The sequence below is a fragment of the Vombatus ursinus genome, unplaced genomic scaffold (genome assembly GCF_900497805.2).
Source record: "Vombatus ursinus unplaced genomic scaffold, bare-nosed wombat genome assembly UNPS02014770.1, whole genome shotgun sequence".
Taxonomy (NCBI): domain Eukaryota; kingdom Metazoa; phylum Chordata; class Mammalia; order Diprotodontia; family Vombatidae; genus Vombatus; species Vombatus ursinus.
Genome location: NW_020954548.1, coordinates 14539432 through 14563171, shown reverse-complemented (window position 1 = coordinate 14563171; position 23740 = coordinate 14539432). Strand labels below are relative to the sequence as shown.

The 23740-nt window shown below is 37.9% G+C and overlaps 1 protein-coding gene across 2 annotated transcripts in view; it reads right to left on the bottom strand.

Moving 5' to 3' along the window:
* TTC39B (tetratricopeptide repeat domain 39B) overlaps positions 1–23740 on the bottom strand; it is a 133283-nt gene that overhangs the window by 108678 nt on the left and 865 nt on the right. The window lies entirely within an intron of this gene.

The window sequence follows — 23740 nt, the reverse complement described above, 5'->3', positions numbered from 1 at the left end:
AATAAGGCTGCACATTAATCCTAGGGTTGAAGGCATTTACTCTCTGCCCTAGTTCTACATTTTCTATGAGTAGGCAAAGGGTAACAAAATCACTAATGTTAACAGATTATAGCAAATAATTGCTATATTAATAGATTCCCATATTAATATGGCAGCGACATAAGACAAGTTTTCTGTATGATTTTTATAGGAAACAAGAGTAATGAAAAAACTTCAGAGCCACTTTAGAAACAGCAAAAGAGACAGGAAGAAAATCAGGCAGTAACATTGTCCTAGAAACCAAACGTAAGATGTGGAGAAGTGGTGATTCATAGAACTGAATGTTTTGGATAAGTCCACAAAGATGATAAGGAAGAAACAACCTTTATATTAGCGGTCACCAGTAACTTGAGTATCATCTAAGTTACGTTTCAGCCCTAGATCATATGTTCTAATGCATGTCTATTTCCATTTATATAGAGCCTATCAACTCTGTAGACACATACATTATTTTTGGGATTATAACCTGTGTATCCTTCACAAAGTCCTACTGATGCCTCATAACAGCTAAGAGGAGACCCTGAATTTTTGAAGGGATGCCACCAAAGCATAAGCTCCTGCAAGTTCTATCAGTCTAGAAAGGTTTCTAGCATGATCCCAGAAACAGAACATGCCTGTTGTCCGAGAAACAGACTAGCTAAACATGGAGAAGCTCATGATAAGTAGGTGGACCACGAAACAAAGAAAAATGCAGGGGGCAGCAAGGTGGCACAGTGGATAGAGCACTGGCTATGGAGTCAAGAGAACCTGAATTCAAATCTAGCCTCAGACACATAACACTCACTAGCTGTGTGACTCTGGTAAAGTCACTTAACCCCAACTGCCTCACCAAAAAAAAAAAAAAAAAAAAAAGGAAAATGTAAAATGATTCTCAGTTCTGTTCAGTCCCCTTCTATCTCTGCAAGGATAACGGTAGAGAGGCAGAAGCAAAGGGCACTAAATACTCACACAATTTTTTTTAGAACATCTATAAACTTACCTATTGAAAATCCTAATGAGGCATCCTTGTCCAATGACCAAAAAGCACATATACTAGTGGGGAAAAGAATCATCTTAATCTTGATATTCTAGTTATAAATAAAACGCAGCTAAATGAAAGGATGGTTCAAAGGCTCTCTTGAGAGACTCAAACAAACTTGAAAAATTGGCAACGATAAACATTTCACAGGGCATTGGGTTAACTCATATCACATTGTTTATGGTAAATACTTTCACCAAGACCACCATAAAAATAATCACAATTTATGCATAACTATCTGTTGCACCATATGAAATTGAAAATTTTCATAAACAACTTGATAAGAACCTCCAAATTAAATCAACGTATGTGTTGACTTCAGTGACTTCAATGCCAAAGTTGAACAGGTAAAGATGGTGAAAAGCATGAAGGAAAATACAATGCTGGAGTAAGACGGAAGAGGAGCCAAAAAGCTTCTACAGCATACAAAAGTTCTACATCTATATATCACTAAAGTTTTCTTTAAGAGAAGGATCAGAAGGACCTACACTAAAAGATCTCCAAAAATATTTTTTGAAAAATTAATTGCATTCCAGTAAATATTCATTTTAATGAATTATTTCACATTTCTTTGTACAGTTGAAACCACAGACTTGTTAGAACAAAGATCCAATTGAATCCAAAACTAGAAGAAAAATATGTGGCTTGAAATTAAAACTCCAATCTGATCTGTTTTTCATTACTGAGGCCAAATATGGGAAATGGATAGAAGAAAAAACATCAACACCGTTTATAAGAATTTCATAAATTAATTACCAAAATAGAAAGACCAATTTGCCAAAAAAAGGCAAATTAGTCATAATTTGCAAGTATCCGACTTACTTACCACATGGAAAGATATGTTAGCGCCAAGGTCAAAACCAGCTTAAAATATAAACTGATACATAAAACTCTTTGAAGAATGACAAAAAATTATTATCATTACTGCTTCGTAAAATAGCACTAGAGGAAAAACACTGTTTAGAGAAAGTTTGGCAAGAGATGCCACTAAGCAAAATCATCCTTAGGGAATTTAAAGATGGAAACGCAAAGGGAACAATACAACACATTTAAGTAAACACAAAATACATAAAAAGTGAATACAAACTTGGAAGAGCACTAATAACTGGGAGATTTGGTAAAGGCCTCAGTGACATAGGTATTTAATGAGCTTACTCTAGAAAGGCTAAATTATATATTTAAATAGGTAAAAGAGAGGAGGGGGAACATTCCAGATGTGCTGGAAGGCCTATGCAAGAAGATAGAGATAAGAGATGCAGTGTTATCTGTAGGGAACAAGTAGGTTAGTTTGGTTAAGGAAAAGGGTTTTCAGGAGTAAGGTTAACTCACCAGGAAAGCACAAATTAGAACCAATTATGAAGGTCTTTAAATGCTAAACAAAAGAATTTGTATTTTATCTCAAGGTAATAGGGAGCCATTGAAACACCAGTCAGACCTTTGCTTTAGGAATATTACCTTGGCAATTGTGTGGAGGGTAATTGTATATGGGGGGGGGGGAGACTCACTGGAGGCCATTTCATGAGAACCACCTCCACAATATCAAGACTATCCTGAATGAGGGGATTAGATGGGAAGAGGCTTTCATGTTATTCCTTACAGATGGGAAGGGCCTTCAGACATGCTTGTTTGTAAATGACATTGTGCTGACCCCACCGTGCCCCAGAACATTGCAAAGCCTCCTAAATGAGATCCATAATCATTCAAATGAGTTTGACCCAACTAAACACACAGGAGAAAAAGAAAAGTTATGAAAAATATCCATTGTCCAAATTGTATTCAACTGAACAGATAACATATAGAAGAATTCACTAGTCTATATGTTTGTGTGCATGTATGTGCCATAGAGACGCATGTCATAAATTTAGAATTGTAAAGAATCTAAGGCTATCTACACAACCTCATCTCTAGCCCCTCATCTTACAGATGATGAAACTGAGGGCTAGTGTCCAAAGTCACTCAAGGAAGTGAGTAAGAATAAGAAATAAGCAGGATATGAACCATGGTCTTTTTGACTCTAAACTCGTGTTGTTTCCTCTCAGAAAATTCTGCCTCCTCAGGCCCATGGCATTATAGGAAAATGAGCCCTTTTCTCTATTGGTGTATGTATGCCTGTTACATGAAATCATTTTCTTCACAGTTCCCAAACTGTCCACTAGTCTCTCTAGTCTCACAATTGTCTTATTCCCTCCTCTCTTTCCTATGTATCACCTTAAAACACAGAGGTCAATGTCGCCTAGTGGATAAAGAACCAACTTCAGGCAATTAGACAATGAAACTGCAGAACAGTTGCAGCTCTGAAACGATAAAGAGTTTCCCCATCAGGAGCTCCCTACATTAATAAAATTACTAGTGTATGTCTGGATCTTAAAAATAAAAGAGAGGCAGAGCACTCGGTAAAAGTCCTTAACCATCATAAGCCTAGTCCTGGGTCTGCTACAGACAAGAATCCATCCTGGAAATATTTCTCCCACTTGCAAAACAATCTTTACATTTCCCTTCTCCCAACATCTCAGAAACATTAACTACCAACTTTCAATCATTCATCCTCTCTTTTCTGAAAGGTAGAAGGAAAATGCATTATATTACACATAGCCTTAGATACTCAGTAAATATTTAATTAATAAGTAATAGAATCAAGAAGGACCAGTTAAGAGTTATCATTTGAACTTCCACAAGCACTGTCTGTAAGCAGAAATATCAAGATTTTCTATGTTTATCTTTGGGAAACAAAAGAATAAAATCCATTTTCCTAATATGCTTGTTTTTCCCTATTTTTCATGCCCAAATTTTTTTTAAAATTTAGTGCTATATTAACTCAGATTTCTTACAGATGCAATTTCTAGGAAACAAAAAATATAAAATGACCACTGATAAAGGGAACTGCTCACTACAGATAAAGATAAAAATAAAATCTAGTCAGGAAGCATTAATTTTTAGATACGCCATCTGCTTTTCAGAGTCTGAGTGATACAAGTATTTTGAATGCTGAGAAATTACTAGTTCACACAATGCTTTACTGGAATTTCCTACAACTTCTAGGCAAAAAAAATGAGTTTAAAATTACCAAAATTATAAAGGAACCACCAGATGTCACTATTACCATTAATATTAACTTTTAACCTCAAAACCACACATACACAGATTTTTCTAAAACATTACATGATATAAGACTCCTGGGTAATTGGAATTGTAAACTGGTCCAACTATTCTGTAAAACAATTTAAAATTATACTTCACTAAATTTTATATGACTGTTTTTTTTAAATGTGTGGTACCCTTCATTTTTTTAATTCATTAATATATTGTCTTAACATCACAAATACTTCCTAACAAATACTCAAACAAAACTCCTTACAAGTTCTGTAGCCTCTTCTGATGATTAAAAAGATTCAAGAGATATAATTTCAGGGTAATATAATCACTTTATTAAATAATGCCAGGATTTTAATAAAAAGGATGGTCATTTGGCTGTCTCGCTGTTAGGACAAAGCCATGGCATCTGCTCAGAGTTTATGCATCCTTTTGGAAGAGGAGTGATCTGGGGTGACAATCAACCCTGACTGGCTAACAATCAATGAGAATAAATATTACAATGAGGGGCTGAATCTGAACTTTATGTCATTTAATTCTTAACTCCTTCATTTTTTTAAGCTGAGGAGGGGAACTCCACAGAAAAACATTCAGAACCATACCTAACAAAAGTTTTTCCTATTTAAAAAAAATTCTTTTGGTGGCTTACTACATTGACTCTTAAAATACAAAGGCCTCAGCATGGCATTTAAAAGTCTTCCAAAATATGGCTTCCACATACTTTTCCTATCTTATTTCATATTATTCCTCTTCACTCAACTCTCCATTTCCAGCTAAACTAACCTAATCTCCATTCCCTACAACCTTTTCTATGTCCCACCTTCACACATTTGTATAGACTGCTTCCAATATCTGAAATGCACTCTTCTCACTTCTACCTCTTAGCAACCCTATTTTCCCTTCAAAGGACAGCTTTACAACACATCACCTACAATGAATCAAAAGATTAAAGCAGCACAGTACAATGGGCATAGCATTTGGAATCTAAGAACCTGTTTTTGAATCAGAGCTATGCTACCCCATTGCGACTTTCCTTTCACAGTTTCAATATATTGTGGGCTGGCATAAGAAATTAAATGTGAACTTTTGGGGAGTTTTGTGGAAACTGCAGACAACATGCAAAGGTCAACAGATGACACAGAAAAAGTTTAGAAACTCAGAAATGTATAATATCAACCCACATTTTACAATAAGGTACTGTAAACATCTCATAAAATAAAAAGAAAAAATTCAGACTTCTCTGGTAGGAAAGGAGGGCCAAAAAATTTTATGTGGATTTTCCAGAGTGCAGGGGCACTATACCTCTAACCCCTGTGATGTGTAAGGGATAACTGTATTAAGTGACCACAGGCAAATCACTTAAATTTCTGTGGGTCTCAGTCTCATCTATAAAAGGAGGGGATTGGACTGGATGCCTCATAAGAGCCCCTCCAACCATGATCCAATAATCATAATGCAGCTAAGTGGCACAGTAGATACAATATGGTCCTGAAATCAAGAAGACCTCAGTTCAAATCCTGCCTCAGATACCTACTAGCTTTGTGACCCTTAACAACTCACTTAACTTCTCAGGGCTTCAGTTTCCCCAACTGTAAAATGAGAATAATAGCACTTGCCTCCCAGAGATGTAAAAATAAAGTGAGTTGACATCTGTAAAGCACTTTGCAAAACCTTCAAGTACTATGTAATGCTAGTTATTAATAATGCAGGGCCCCCTCCTTCACTCCCTTTAGTGAATACAGTGGCCACTCCAGTCAGTTTCTTGAAAGAGTGGGGTAAGCCTATTCCTGGACATATATTTTAGGGGGCCCTTCCCACTGTCCCCCATTTCTGAGCAAGGTCAGATAACCTCTGACTGCTCTCTGTTAGCCATGAGGACTCATTTAACTGGCTGCTGAGGCAGGATTCCATGGATATACTAGCGGGCCAATGTCTGTCTCTCAAATCTCTCCTTCATTCTGGCCCTGAAATGTAAAGATGTCCCTGAACTCCAGAGAGTTGGCTCCAGAAAGCTGTCCTTTCCCACACCAAGCCAAAAGCCATTAACTCATGACCTTTTAGGTTACCTGGGACGGGTCCACTTCTTCCCCAAGCATCAGCATCATTAGCCACCAGAACAGTTGTGGCAGAAAGTGTGAAGAGGCAGACTGGACAAGAAGGAATGACTCATTCACAGATAGAGAGAAAGACAGAGAGGAAGGCACCCACTCATCATTAAGTTGTACTCGGGGTTAGAGAAATGTAAAATGAAAAAGAGCTTATAAGCAGTCTGGCTACAAATGTCTCTACAAGCCTTACATACTAACCACTCAGCTGATTGCAGCCTTTCTATAATTGTTTATTGCTTAGCATTCTCTTTTCCGTGTAAGAATAAAACTGACTTTCCATACCTGATTCATGTTTGTACTTGGAACACCTTTTTACTTCGTCCTCCCATTAGAAGAGCCCCCTTAGACTCAAGCCAAAAAATAGAATTGTTTCTCAGGAATCTTAAGGGGCTGGGAGGAGGAATGAAAGCACTGGAAGCCCAGCTCCTCTACCGAGGAGACAGGCACTCCCAGAGCAACGAACCCAGGATAAGCCAGAAACAGGTAAGGGGCAGCACTGTAGACCAACCTAACGATACCTGGTTATATACTGAGTCAGAAAAATACCACAATTTCTATCTGGAAGGGACCTTAGGAGTCATCTAGTCCACTCTCCTCATTTTAACTTTTCCTGATTCTCCCATCTGTTAGTGCTTTGTATTATTTGGTGAATATACTTATCTGTATTTGTACTGTGTCCCAACTCCCCAGTATAAGCTCCTTGAGGGAAGTGATCATTCATTTTTGTCTCTATATCCCCAGTCCTAGCACAGTGCCTTGCATACAGTAGGTACTTAACAAACGGTTTGATGAATTTATTGAACTGAGAAAGCATTCTTCAAAAGTGAGTGATTAAAACAAGCTACTTTTCTCTAGTTATTTTGGGGAAGTGTCTCAACAAGTTATTAGAATCAAAGGTCTAATACAATATTCCCCAGTCTTTTCATACAAAAGACTCCTAGTCAATATCAGAAACATTCAAGGACCACTTCACACAAAGAACTATTCTACCATACTGGCTGAATTTCATGAATCACAATAGCAACCATATAAATTTGAAAAAAAGCTAATAGGCAAAATATCATTTATTCAGGTTACAGAAGGTGCACCCACTTACATATTAATGGGTCATTCAATGAGCTAACCAGTATGATTCTATAGCTTCTAGAAATTGGAAGTCTAATTGAAGCAATGAAAGTTTCAACCTTAAATCAATCTAGTTCCACAAGCAGTCTGTTCTGGCATTCAAATTTCAATGCAACAAGCCAGAAAATTCTTTTTCACAAACATCTTCTGTGGGAAGTAGAATCCAGCATTTTACAGCTTTGTAAAACAGATCTGGGCATCCAGAATGATAATGTAGCCAAAAGGTCAGCTGGATGCTTTTGTGTGAAGATTATTTTTTTTCCTATTAGGCATAAATGAAGCACCAAAAATATAAAAGCATCAATACACAAACCATTATACATATCGCATATTTTACTGGAGCGAGGTACAGATCAAAATGGCACTGTCTGGTGTCTACATGAATTTGGAGCCTGTTACAATAAATTCCATAGCCCCCCAAAAGTAAAAAAGTTAGGAAATACTGATCTAATCCAGTGGAAAAATAACAGGCCTAGGAGGTAGGCAGCCTGGGTTCCAGTTGCTGACTCTGCCATAAGTTAGTTCTGGGCAATCACAATGTGCCTAAAGCTCAGTTTCTTCATTAGTGAATAAGGAAAATAATACCAAGACTATTATGAGGATAAAGTAAGAAAAGACCCCTGAAACTGTCCATTTTGTCATTTCTTGTAGCACAATAAAAACAATGATAGCTAGCATTATATAACCAAAAAAAAAGCAAGAAAACAGATGTAAGCACACTTTGAAAAACTTTTTATAACTTTACATAAGGAAATATTCTTTACTCTTCTCCAGCTATTTCATGTGAAAAAGCATCAAGTTTCCAAATACTCACCACCCAGGCTACACATAATCTCTTATAATATCCTATGCTAAAAAAAAAAAAAAAAAAACCACAAAACATGAGGAGGGTCTGTAACATGGGTTGTTAAAGACTATGCATGCTGAGAAACCTAATCCTTCAGGATGTTTGAGAAAATAAAAACTGATCCCATTTCAACAAGCACATTCATATTGTTAAAGACTAAGCTCTGAAAATAAGCTTCCCCCAAGAACTCAACATTAATCATTTGAGGGTGGGGGCAGGGAAGAAGGGAAAAAACCTATTCTATCTCATGCCATTTATTAAATTGATATATACCACCACTATAGATCAGGGGTTCCCAATCTGGGGTACACATAAAACCAGATGGCAGGAGAAAGGAGAAGCTTGTCAAGCTATTTGTGTAGGGGCATGGGTTAGACTTGGTAATCAATAACGTTTTGTACTAAATAACTTTCCTTATGGAAAAATTACTCTTTTATTTCTGTGAGGGAGCATGACACAGAAATTTGAAAACTGGCCTCAAAAACCAGTATTCAAGTTCAAGTCTCACCTCTAAAACATAATAGCAAATCACTTAACCTCTCAGCGTTATAGGTAGCTCTAGAAGACCATGCATAGCAACGAAAGTGCCAAACTGTACTGGGAGTTTCCTCACCAGGGAGTTTTCCATGCTAATCACAGGTCCAGTTTCTATCCCAATCCTATTTTAATTCTTGTGTTCATATGTCCCTCTAGAATTTATTTCCCTTCAAATTTAATAGGGTGTACAGAAGATTCACTAAAAGCCAAAGGGTACGTTGACAGAAAAAGGTTGTGAAGCACTGCTTTAGGTCACAAAAAACAAGGATTCGTAACCTAGGGTCCATGAAGTAGGTTTGTTTTTTTCTTAATATTTTGTTAACCATTATGGAGTACAATTGGTTTCCTTTGTAATCCTCTGGATTTTGTTTTAACCATTATTCTAAGGAGTCCAAAGACTTCACCAGTCTATCTAAGGGGTCCATGACACAAGAAAGATTAAGAACTCCTACACACAGCCTATTCAGACACTTAAGCATAGATAGGAATTCAGAAAACAAAATGAGTTATTGTATCTTACTTCATTGTTTCCCAGTAGTTGATATCAGGCCTTTTCCATACAACTAATCAGTCCATCTTTTTCATTTAGTAACTGACTCGATAAAGCAGAAGGTATTTCTTAAAGTTCTCACACAATTATCAACTTGAGGCAAATACAGATATAGCACTTGGCTTCTTTAAGTATATGATGTGTTTCTTTGTGGATTCCTACAAAAATTATAGTTAAATCCAAACTCCAGGAATAAGACAGCATTTTACTTCACTCTCTTCACCAAGCTCCCCAAATAAAAACTTGGTGATTTAAACCACTTACATACTTCAAAACTTCAATGGATCTGTAATCTCATTGAGGTGGGTACTCTGCAACAGTGAAGATCACAATACCTCCTGTCCAATGAGCAAGGAGACTTCTAAGGCTCTCAACATTACTATATTGTTTGCCTTTACAATGGGTGGGGGAATGGCTGGGAGGGAGGGAGAGAATTCAGAACTCAAAATTTTTAAAATGAATGTTAAAAAATGAAAATAAATTTTAAAATGTTTAAATAAAAACATTACAAGGATATGAGTACAATATGTGAGCTATTTATCCCTACCCCTGGCTACACAAACCACTTCCTTTTCCAGTCTCTCACATATATGTGTGTATGGACACAAACATATATGTTCACAATATATACACACACACATATGTGTGTATATATGTATACACGTGTATATACACACAGATATGTGTGTGTGTGTGTGTATATATATATATGTCTTTGTTATCTTTTACACCAATTCTAGAGTGCAGTTTGTCAATGGGAATATGTTACAATTTATTTATATCCTGCATTTGTATATCCATTTCCCACAATTTTAACTCCTTGGTAGACTCCTAGTAATATTCTCTTGATTTCTAGTAAGACTCTGATGGCTCAAAAATTTGATTCACAGCTATACAGCATCATTGGAAAAATTCACAAATCTGTAAGGATCTGTGAATTCTCAAGAAAAACTCCCAACATAGGACCTCCTTCCACAAAGACAAATAAGGATAGTTTATGCCTTACTGTGTGGAAATTGAATGGTTAATGACTTTATCAACCACCTTGATTTGCTTGAGCTCCCTTACTATCCAGAGGAGGCCAGACTGAACTGACAATCAGAATCAGCCAATCAGGAGGCAGACCTCATAAGCATCCTTTGAGCTTGACATACCAAAGATCCTCTGCAGTGTTTGCCTGCTGAACCTAGAAATCCCTCTGCTGTGCCAGCGACCACAGAACTGACTTAAGCCAGTTTGTACCAGCTCTAACAGACAGAACTAACACAAGCATCCTAGTTCCAGGACCTTGGGGACTTTTCACCCTGACTCTCTTCCTTGTTCCATGTAGGCATCTCATGATCTCTGTGAAATGGCCCCTCTTTGGAAAATGAACCCAAGGAAATGTGGCAATGCCTGATTGGGCCACAACACAGCCATTTCCACCCAGCTTTGCAGTTTCTTTCTGTCTTGATGATCTGTACAGCTCAACCCCAAAGCAAGCTCAGTTCTGACTGCAGCTCCACATACATGCGGCCAGCTTGAGAGAAATAAAACAGGCATACAACTAATTCTGTTTGTTTTTCTTGGACTGAACTCTGGGGTTGACAGCAGATCAAAGAGAACTGCTTGAGGCACACAAATTAAATAAATTTTCCATGGTCACACTAGTAGTAAGTATCCGAGGTGGGACTTGAACCCTGGTCTTCCCAAATCCAAGTCCAGAAGTTTATCCACTATGAACACTGTCTCTTATCAACCAGAAGACTACAGGTGTTAAAACGGCAGGTCTTCCTTTTAGGGAGAATCTTGTAGTTATTTAAACTAAAATACTGCCCAAAAGTAATGCATATTGCTCTCTTCCTCTTATTCAGCCCAGCCCTCTCTCCCCTCTCCCTCCTCTCTGTCCACATAAGGAACCACAACCTTACCTGCGGGTGCTCTACCCAAAGGAATATAAATTTTGATAGCTGAAACCTCACAAGATATCTTTGGGTTTACAGGCTAGATATCTTTTTTAAGAACCATGGCTTAAACCCAAATCACTGGCTCTCACTAATGGGCCAACAACAGGTCTCAGACCCAGTCTCACTTGGTCATTGTTTGGATCTGATGGCTCAGGGTGAGTGTAAATAGCAATTGTTTCTGTTTTGGTCAGAAACCCTAAGGGCCTTCCCCTCCCAGATTGATTTTTTTTTAACTAGGTAAAAGAGGTTGTTTTTTGCCTCATTTCTTACCTAGCCTTTATCACTGAATTGGGCAGTACCTCAGATGAACTGAGACCCAGGAAAAAGACCTTAGCTAAAAAAGGCCAAGTCTCCCAGAGCATCCCGGGCCATCTCTAGTCATTGTGATCTATACTCACCACTGGGCCCAGATGGCTCTGAAGGAGAGAGTGAGGCTGGTGCCTTTAGATAGCCCTCCCTCATTTAAATCCAATTCACTGGCAAGTCATGACATCCCCTTCCTGATGTCACTAGTCCTCTTCAAGAATGAAGGACAAACAACAAGTCCCAACCCACAGTCTACCTATAGTGTCCTCCAAGATATTCCTACTGATAAACCAGTTTTCTGAGTCATTCATTCAATTATATAACAAAGTTCTCCTCCAAAAAGTTGTTATTAAGTGCCTATGCTGCACAAGACATCATGCTAAGCTGTCAAGGAAGATCCAAGAGCTTTGTCCATTCTGTTTGGCACATGGGGTAATTCAGTGAGGAGTGTGAGGTAAGATCAGAAAGGCAGAATAGAGTCCTATTTTGAAGGACCTTTCACTGCCAGGCTCAGAAATGGAATGGCCCTCAGAATCACTGACAGGGACAAAATTTTTCTCGCTTCCTCAATACTTGGCACACAGTAGGTACTCAAAAAACGCTAGCCAAATTGAATTGAATCCTACACACAAACACACACACCCACCCACACACACCACTGAAGCAGGAAAGTTCTTTACAACATTACAGACAAAAAGCCATTAAGTTTTTCTTTGAATTCCTTCAGTGATGGATAATTCACTACCTCCTTCAGGCAAGCACGTTCCATTTTTAGACAGCTCTAATTGTTAGGAAATTCTTTATATTTAGCTGAATTCTACCTTCCTCTAGCTTGAACATAGGGGGAAGTCAGGCACAGAGTCTGAGTTGGAAAGTATCATGGAAGTCACCTAGTCCAATCTTTATCTGAAGTAGGAACCAATTCACCTCTACTATTTGTAAGTTCAAACATAAAAAAGCAGACTAGTTTAGAAAATTTATCAATTTCTATCTTTTTTTTAATATTTACTTCCCGGTAACACACAGAACTAGAAACTCTTCTGAGTCAAATAACCTTCCCTAACTCGTACAGGGAGGGGTGGGGGAAGAAGGTGAGGATCAACATAACAAATACCAATCTCCAGCAGCTTACCTATCCTATACTTGTCCGGTACATCAGTATGAGAAATTAGATTATCTCCAGCACAAAATATGGGAAACATACAAGCGTTTTGAGCAAGAAGGCAGAAGGAAAAACTAGGCAAATCTCTGGCTGCTCCTAATATCACTGCTCACCTTATTACTAGACCCACCTATATTCAAATGTAAGATAGTCATCCCAATGCCAAAAATCAAAGATATTTTGATACTCCAATGTTTTGGATTGCTTTCCCCCACAATAACACAGTTCATCAAGAAGTGACTGTAAAAAGACAAAATGAAACTCCCATGATGACTTTTATTAGAAAAAAATCAAAAATAATAAAATGATAAGACCATCTCTAGGAATCGGAAAGCAGAAATTTGTCTGCTCACTTTCATGCCCAAGCACTTGGTTCACAGGTACATGAAACACCTACTAGTCTAGACAATGGTACCACAAACTCCTACCTTCATCAGGACAGCTTGAGAAATGGTCTTTTCTCAATCTTCATTTTTCTTGACCTCTTTGCAGCTTTTGGCATTGCCAATCACTCTCTTCTCTCTAGGCTTTTGGAACACCACTCCTTCCTGATTTGCCAACCTATTTGACCAATCCTTCTCAGTCTCCTTTGCTGGATCTTCTACTAATGTCTACTGATGACTACTAGTCATGCCTACTAATGATGGATGTCTTACAAGACTCTGGCCTAGGCCTTCTTCTCTTCTCCCACTGTACTATACACTCTTCAGCTCTCATGGATTTAATTACTTTATGCTGATGATTTTCAAATTTACCTTTCCTGCCCCAACATCTCTGCTGACCTCCAGTCTCTCATCTCCAACTGCCCTTCAGACATTTCTAACTGGATGTCCAATAGATATCTTAAATTCAACATGTGCAAAACTGAACTCATCTTTTCCCCAAATCCTCTACCCTCCTCCTCCCTTCCCTTAGTACTGTTGAGGGTACAACCATCCTTCTAATATCTCAGACTTACAACCTAGTGTCATCCTTGACTCCTTCCTCACTATCTTTCACCCTCCATATTCAATCTCTTGCTAAGACCTGTGGATTTCATCTTAGCAACATATCTTGAATATAACCCCTTCTCTCCTCTTATACTTCCACCACCCTGGAGCACCTCATCACCTCACACCTAGACTACTGCAACAGTCTACTGGTTGTCCACCCTGGCACAAGTCTCTCTCCACTCCAGTCCACTGTCCATTCAGTCACCAAAGTGGTTTTCCTAACATACAGGTCAGGCCAGATCATTCCATACTCTAAATTCCAGTGGCTCCCTATCACATCCAGGATCAAATACAAAATCTTGTTTGGTGTTCAATATGTTTCATTGCCCTGCCCCTACCTTTCTTACACTTTACTGCCCACCACATACTTTTTTAAAAAATATTTTTTATTTCATTAAATATTTCCCAGTTACATGTAAAAAATGTTTAACCTTTTTTTAAATTTTGAGCTCTAAAATCTCTCCATCCTTCCCCTATCCCTTGATAAGGCAAGCAATATACTAGTGATTAAACACCAGTGCATACTTTTCAAATCAGTAATACTGTTCTCCTTGCTATTTCACATTTGAGCTGGCTCTTCTATAAGATTACAATTGGGACAGACTGGCCAGCAAAGGAATGGGGGAGAAGGAAGGGTAGAAAGAAGCTTTGTAAACAAATTAAAAAGTATAGTTATTCTTGGGAAACAGCAAATAGACCTGTTTGCCTGATGCATACATAGGCCACATGAAGAGCTAAGCTAAGCTAAGAAGTTTGGACTTGATTCAGTAGGCAACAGGGAGCCAATAAAGGTTTTGAGCAGGGAACTGACATAATCAGACATAAACAAAGACCAATCAATAAAGCATATTCTAACTACAGAAGCACATTATTTAAATGTTTTGGGTTTTTTTGGTTTTTTGCTTTGGCTAGGCAACGTAGTTAAGTGGCTTATCCAGGGTCACATAGCTAGTAAATGTCAAGCGTCTGAGGCCGGATTTGAACTCAGGTCCTCCTGACCTCAGGGCTGGTGCTCTATCCACTGCACCACCTAGCTGCCCCTTTAAATATGTTTTAAAAGAGAATTTTCAAAGCCCGGAAAAATTTTAAGTTGATTTTGCATAGTAAAATACTAAGTAATTCCAGATAAAGGTATGAGTTTCCCACCTTATTTCCTCTATACAAACAGGCAGAAATGAGGAGGTCCTTTTATTTGTTCGGTGAGTTGTTGGGTTCAGGTTGTTTGGGGTTTTTTTTGGGGGGGGGGGGAATGTAGTTCCAATTTTGTTTTTGGTAGAATACATGTGTCATAGTCTAATAGAATCAAAATGCTATGGGATAAGACTGTTCTGTAAGGAAATGGTTGTAGAGAAAAGACTATTGATGTAATGTGGCTGTTAACTTCTGACTTTCTAAAAAGTTCTTAAAAGTCAATATTCTAAAAAAGCTCATTGCACTGCTTTGGGTATGCCCCCAAGTAATGCTAACAGATCCCCACCTGCTGTGATTAAAAAAATATCATCACCAGATAACAAATGCCCTGGTTATAAGCCTCTCTGAACTGAACTAGGTAGGAATGATGAGGGACACATAGCATACGGGGCCATACTCAAAAGGTATGATTTACTGACATGGTATATTTATAGCAGAATTTTTTGTAACACCATAGAACTGGAAAAAAGCAGATGTCAGGGAACGGCTAAACAAATTGGGATACATAAATGTCAGTCAGTCAGTCAACCACTATAAAGAGTACAGATAGAGTAGCAGAGGACTTGAAATCAGGAAGACTCAAGTACGAATTTCACCTCAAACTCTTACTAGCTGTGTGATGGATATGATAGGACCTACCCCATCCGGCTGTTGTGAGGATCAGTGAGTTAATATACGTAAAGTGCTTTTGCAAACCTTAAAGTGCTATGTAAAAGCTAGCTATGATTAATGTTATTATTATTTTATGTGATGTTGTTGTTGTTGTTGTTATATCATGTGCCGAGCACGGAACTAAGTGCTGGAAATACAAAGTGGGAAAAAAAAAAAGTATCTGCCCTCAAGAAGTATTCATTCTAAAGGGGGCAAGGGGAAGAAATATGTAAACAACTAAGTACCTACGGGATGCATACAGACTAGATGGAAGGTAATCAGATAGGGGAAGCATTAGCAGCTGGAGACATGGGGGGAGGCCTCCTTCAGAAGGTGAGCTCTGAGCTGAGTCTTAAAAGCCAAGGAAAGTAAAAAAGTATTGACAGGCATCTGGGACAGCCCGAGAAAGGGCACAGATAGGGAAATGGAATAGCACAGTAAAGTAACAGCAAGCAGGTCATGAAAGGCAAAAAAATAGGAAAAGGGAGAATAGGTAGAAAGGAGCCAGATTATGAATAGGTTTAAATGTCAAAGGGTTTTTATCTGACCCTGGAGGAAAATGGAGGCACTGGGGCTCTTTGATCAAGGAGGAGGAGGGGTGGATATGCCATAGCCATGCTTTCTTGCTGTAGAAAAATCATCCTCTGGTTTCAGAAAAACCTGAGGAGACTTATATGAACTGATGCAAAGTGAAATGAGCAGAATAAGAAGACTATTATACACAATATTATACACTTAGCAATATAGCTAAGGATGATCAAATGTGACAGACTTAGATACCCCAATGAACAATGATCCAAGATGATTCCAAAGAACCAATGATGAAAAATGCTCTCCACCTCAGAAAGAAAACTGATGGACTCTGAATATAGATTGAAGCATAATTTTTTAACTTTCTTTTTCTTGGGTTTTTTTGTCTGTGTTTTCTTTTGCAATATGGCTAATATGGAAAAATGTTTTATATGACTTCACATGCATTACTGATAGCAAACTGCTTACCTTATTACGGGGGGGAGGAGAGACAAGAGGAAAGAAGAAAATTTGAAACTCAATTTTAAAAAAAGATTGTTAAAAAATTTTACATATAATTGGGAAATATTTAACAAAATGAGTAAAAATATTTTTAAAAAAGAAAAAATATAAAATATAAATCATCTTCATTGAGTAGAGGATATATGGACTGAAGTAGCAAGAGAACTGAAGCAAGAAGACGAGTTAGAAGGTTATAGCAGTAGTCCAGAAAAGAGGTCAACAGGGTGGAACCAAGGTTATGATTGTATGAGTGGAGAGAAGGGAATATACTGGAGATATTATAAAGGTAGAAAGGACAAGATTTTGCAACAGATGAGATATATGGGGTGAGAGTGAGATGTGAGGATAACACTGAGGTTAACAACACAAATGACTGAGAGAACAGTAATAGGGAAGTTTAAAGATGGGAAAGAACTTGGGGGAAAAAAGATAACAAATTCTGGTTTGGACACATGACTTTGAGATTACCTGCAGAACATCCAGTTAAAGATGTCCAGTAAGATGTCCAAGAGGCAGCTGGAAAGGAGAAAGATTAGAGCTAGATACATAGATCAGGGAATCATATGCTTCGAGATGATAATTGAACCCATGAGAAATGATGAGATCATGAAGTGAAGTAACATAGAATAAAAAGTGGCCTTGGGGAGCCCTGGAGAACTCCCACAGTTAGTAATGGAATGAAATGGACTATCACAATGGTAATAAACTATTAATATAATGAATATAAGCAAAACATGGTAAGATTTATGTGAACTAATGCAAAGTAAAGTAAATAGAACCAGAAAAACAATGCACACAATGACTACAATAATATAAATAGGAAAATCAACAATAAAACAATCCAAATTGAGTGCTGTCCAATTATAATTACCAATCCTGGCTCTAAAAAAGAGATTTGGGAAGGTGCCTCTTACTTCTTGGCAGACATGAGGTACTATAGTTGCAGAACACAATAAAATTTCAGACTTTTTCACTGGGTTGGTTAGCTTCACTAAACTTTTTTTTCCCAATGAATGGCTCTTTGGGAGGAGGAGAGCAGGGGGAACACAGTGAAAAATGTAGGTGAGATAACAGCAAAAGATACTAATACAATTTTTTTTAAAAGAAGAATCCAGTCACTGTCACAGAAAAATGAGGCATTCTAGATAAAGCCATATTTCAGGTGCAGAGTATAAGAGACTGTGTGATGAAAAAAATGAAACAGGTAATTCCTGAAATGTCTGTTTTTTCTAAATATTCCAGTGTAATTTGCAAAATCATCACTTTAAAATTTCAGAAGTTCAAAGGTGAAAAAAAAAACCCACTAGAATCTATTCTGATTACTTCACACTAGGTATACTTCACAGAGAGAGAGAGGGAGGGAGAGAGAGAGAGAGAGAGAGAGAGATAGAAATACGCGAATCACAAGTAAAGTTACATGTTCCCTGCTCTCTTGACTTTGTCCTAGTTAAGACAAGTCCTGACAATTACATGTCCCCTTTCTAGTAAAATAGTTTTAAAATCTATGGACCCATATAGGAAGACAGACCCACATTTTTGGCAGAGCTGAAATGACCTAATCATTATGAAAATAAATTTGTAATTATACAAATGACTAACTATCCATACCTTAAGACCCCTAAGAGGTTGAATTCAGAAATAAAATAAATATATATATATATATATATATATATACACCAAAATATTAAGGCAACACTTCTTGTGATTACTAAGACCTAGAAACAAAATGGGTGCCCATCTAGTGAGGAAAGACTGAAAAAATTAGGGAAAATTAATGTAATGGTATATTACTGTTGAATAAGAAATGAGAAATATGAAGGATTCAGAGAAACATGGAAAGATTTGTATGAATCGATTACAGTGCCAAATACTCAGAACCAAAAAATAAATATACAATGACAATATTAATGAAAAGATCACTAAATGGTAGTTGAACGCAAGAATAAATTTTAAAAACCAATGATGAGGAGTAGCATGTCACAGCTGACAAGGAGCTGAGCTATGAGCTAATAGGACCTACACTTAAGTCCTGCTTCTGAAACATGCTACTTCTATATATGACCATTAGGCCAGTCACATCACTTCTCATCACCTGCAAGGAGACTCTCTAAGAACTATAAAATTCAAAGAAGGTACAGGTCTTCATTGGAGGAGTAAATTCCTCCCTGAGCACTTCCTACACTAAAGAAATCACCGGTCTGGTTAAAACAACCACAAAAAAAAAAAAAAAAAATACTAGGAGAACAGAAAATGAGACAATGAATGAGACAAAAGGAGACACCTTTCTCACCAAACAGAGGGTAGGCAGAGTAATCTAGTCATCATGCAAGCAAGTGCAGGAAGATCTAGAAGGCAGGAATGCTAACACACAATGAAAGAAGACTGATATTTACTTAATATACTAAGAGGAACATGGTAAAAAGTTAAAAGCTTGTGTTCTAATCCAATTCCCTCATTTTATAGATAAGGTAACTGAGGCCTAGAGGGAATAAATTACTTCCCCAAATAATAAGTAAAATACTGGAGATTCAAACCCAAGTCATGACTCAGTGGAAAGACTACTGACTTCGGAGTTTGATGGGATTCAAGATCCACCTCCACTACTTAATTTCTGAGTGATCTTGTCACTCAACATCTATGGGCCTTAGTTTCCTCATCTGTGAACTGAGATTATTCGACTAGATGATCTCTAAGATCTCTTCCTGCTCTAAATATATGATCTCCAGACCCTAGAGCGATCAAAATTTCTATCACAGCATACTCCGTAAGAGGTGACATTTGAGCTGGGCCTTTAAGAACGGGTAGGATTTTGGGGCAACTAGGTGGCGAAGTGGATAGAGCACCGGCTCTGAAGTCAGGAGGACCTAAATTCAAATTCGGCCTCAGATCAAACATTTGACACTTACTAGCTGTGACCCTGGGCAAGTCACTTAACCCCAATTGCCTTAAAAAAAATGGGTAAGATTTCAAGAGAGTTTAATTAAAGCACCAAATATGGCAAGAAAGGCAAGTTTGCTAATCTGGGCCTCAGCTGATGCTGTTGCTAAATTTATTTGTTTTTCTATTAGTAACTTATAAATTTACAAACATCAGTTTACATACTTCCCCTCTCAACAGGAAAATTAAGTTACGAGGGTTAATTTTATGGTATTTTTAACCTGTTCTATTCAATTTTATATAAGCTTAATTAAGCTAAGTAGGAAAAAAAGTCTCATCCAAACCAGGATTAGATTTGTCAACTTTCTAAAACAAAACCTGGTTTGAATCACAGAGGCCTTTCTTCACCCTTTACCTTCCTGAATCCCCACTTCCACTCCAAACCCCTAGAAGAAAAATACTAATGTCAGTTTATCCATTCCAGTATTGACAATTTTAATACACTCCATTGTCTCAAGCCAGGTACCACATCAGAAAATTCCAAAATCATTTGCCCTAATAACTTCCCAATTAAAAAAGACAACATGTAATCAGGAAAAAAGTTTGAAAACCTTTCCAAAAATTTACAGTAGCATAATAATTTTTCATTAACACTCACATATACTATGACCCATCAACAGGAACAAAGGAGAGAACTCTTCTGCCCATTTGCAAAGGGGCCTTTCTCCACAAACAGGCCTTAACAGTTTATTCAGGTACAGGTCTCCATTCTATGACCTTAGAACTATTCCCTAGATGTTTCATGTACCTATCTTTTTCTCTCCAACTAAATTAGGAGTTACTTGAGGGCAGAAATTATTTTTTTGTGTGTGTGTGGCAACTGGGGTTAAGTGAGAAATTATTTCTTTTACTTCTATAGCAATTACTGAAGAACTGTTAGAGGCTTCTTTAAATGTTCATTGAATTCAATCCAGTGAAGAAGTCATGCAGTGCTCAAGGACATACTTTCTTCTTCCCTACTTTTAAACCTACCCTTTCTGTTCCCCAATTTAGAAACTCACCAAGAACACTATCTCCCCAACAGAGATCCTGTGCCTTAGCTAATCTTGAAGTTAGAATGTCATAGCCACAAAGATTTCCTCACACTGAACAATGACTAGGTAGGCAATTGATAAAAATTATTGTGGAGGAAATGTCTGGGGCGAGGCAGGGGTTGAGGAAACAGTGGGAGATGTGAAGTAGACAACCGGATATCTTAACTGGGGATCCACAGATCTCCAAAGACCATGGCTAGATTTTGGGGAGTACATAAACGAGATGGAAAAAAAATTACATCTTTATTTTCACTAACCGCTAACTGAAGTTTAGTATTTTCTTCATTTGAAAACACTTCAGAAAAGGGCTTTACCAGACTGCCAAAGGGGTCCCTGACACAGAAAATGTTAAGAACCCCTGGTATAGATGGAGGGATGGCTGGGTAAACTGGATAGCTGAACTTAGGGAGGAAATGTTCACAAATAATGTCACTGACTTTTAAAAGTTTTAGAAACACTAATCTAAAAGCACAGAAGGCCTGAAATCACTTTGTACCATCAGCTTTTATTCAAGGACTGACAACTCAGTCTGTGGAGTATCCAGACCCTTCTCTTCTTTCCAGTTCATTCTGCTAGGCTAGTCACTGTTATGTGAAAAGGCAAGGAAGTATCTCCAAAAATAGTAGGAAAGGAAAAGAAAAAGTGGTCAAGCTCAAGTAAGTTACTTTAGCTCCCTGCTGGCAAAAATAACTGACAAAAAAAGGAATATAAATGACTAAAATGAAATTTCTGGCCTTTTGTGTATTTTGTTTATACATCTTCTCAAACTTACTCCCATTACTTTAAATGAGTAAGAATTAGGGAAATTCACTTTTTTCTCTATGGATTTAGAATTCCACTGGTCATTAACCCTATCCTTCATCCCAACTGTGCACCTAAGTAGCCCTTACTCCCTACATATTTGCTCTTGAACTGCATATTCTTCAAATATTTTCACTGTTTTGCAATATTTTGTTTTAATCTTTTGTCTGTATGTCCTTTATGTGGTCATATAAAATTAGTTCAGCCTTTCATAGATTCTAACTTCCAGAGGGCAAAGATAATTTCTGTAATTCTCTTTATCCTAACATATTGCCAGGAGTGATTAGATATTCAATATATTTTTCTGATGGAAAGAAGGAAGATAATGAAAATGATAATGTAGATATCTTAAGAAAACACTAGAAGAAATCAACCTATGAAGAAAAAAAGTTGTAAATATTAAATGGGAAAGTAGGCCACAGTAAAAGAGAAAAAGAAAGCTATTCTTCAGATACTAGAGGAGGTTAAACAAATCAAGTTATAAGGATCATGAATGCTCATTTAAAAAGATATATTCTTCCCTATTTCCCAAAGTATCTTCCTCCCAAGGATCTATCTATCCAACACTATGTCATTTCTCATAGTAGCCCAGGGAGGAAGTTAAGTAGTTATCACCCTAACTGAAGAGAAAAACTAATCAAGGTATAGAGGGAACTTGCTAGCCCAAGGTTATATCAAAAAGATACCCAAAAGCTATGAATAATAAAAAAGGTTGTAATTCCTAAATACAGACTTGAATGGCAATAAAGAATCCATTTAAATAATTTGTTTCATCTTTTGCCTTTATGTGTGGTTTACAAGTTTCATAAGCAATGAAGAGGTTCAATTAATCACAAGGCTATATGATTACAATTTTGGCATTCCTAGATTACTGGGCAATGTAATTAAAAGTACTCTTGAAAGGTAGGTTCAGGCTAGAAAGCTCTCCAACACATCAAAATGAGGATAATAATAGCACCTACCTTACAGGGCTGTTATGAGGAGTTAGTCAACAAACATTTATTAAATGCTTACTAGGTGCAAGGAAAGGGCAGCTAGGAGGTTAAAGAGCCTAAATCTAGCCTGTAGACACTTATTAGCTGTGTGATCCTGGACAAGTCACTTAACCCTGTTTGCCTCAATTTCCTCATCTATAAAATGAGCTGGAGAAGGAAATGGCAAACCACTCTAGCATCTTTGCCAAGAAAACTCCAAATGGGGTCAAATAGTCAAACACTGACTGAACAACAAAGGTGCAAGGACTGAGTATCAAACTTTAATGAGCTATATATAAATGCCAGTTATTATTATTAATCAATCAATCAACAAGTATTTATTAAGCCCTTACTATTGTGGGAGGCATTTTCTAGGTTATTTCCTCTGTTTTGCTGGCAATTTTTATTTGGGGAAACAGAAAGGAGAGAGTGGAGATTTCTCCCCCTACTCATCTAATTCTTTGCATGTTCCACATTTAGGCCCTAATAAGCCTAAATATGAGATTCAAAGCTAAACAGGGCTTAAAATACCATAGTGAATAAAATGTTAGACATGCAGTCAGGAAGCTCCCCATCTCTTGTCACTTTGTAGTTATACAGCTATGAGGGAATTGCTTAAATTCTGAGTCTCAGGTATCCTTATTAATATCCTCAGGTATCCTCATAAAATAGAACTAATAATACTTGTACTGCCAACCTCACAGGGTTATGAAGCTCAAATGAAATGATGTGCCCTAAAGTGTTTTGCAACCTTTAAAGCACAATAAAACCTCAAGCTGTGTTTATTATTAAACCTGCTTCCTCCTGTTTAGTCATCCCATCACTGGAAACTAAGCCAGCGATCTGCAAAATCCCAATGGTTTTCTTAGTCTATCACAACTTTTATTACGAATTGTACCTTCTCCCTCAACTGCCAAATGCGGGAAGAAATAAGTAAATAAATCAACAGGTCTGGAGTGCCGGCCCTGAAGCTGCTCAGACAGAAGCACGAAAAAGGAAGTGAGTATGAGTCGGGGTGTATCCCTTACACTGACCTCCTTTTCCTCACACTCATGAGGTTTCTCCTAAGCCAAGGAAGACGGCATGAACGGGGCAAGGAAGAGGTGGGAACGGCTCTCCAGCCAGCCTGCCTCCTCTCCTTCCCTTCCTCCATCCGCCGCTGCTGCCGCCGCCGCCTCCTCCTCCTGCATCCGAGTGTGTCTGGGGACTCGCTGTCACTGCGCTTCTCAGGCCAAGGGCAAGCTGGACCAGGGCGGCGAGTGACCCCAGAGAGGGCAGCTTGGAGAGGGGGGAGGAAGGGGAGACAGGGGAGACAGGACTCTCCTCCCTCGGGATTCTTGTCCCCCAAATGCTCCCCTTTCCTCATCGCCTAACACGGAAAAACAAGGCACCCCCCCCCC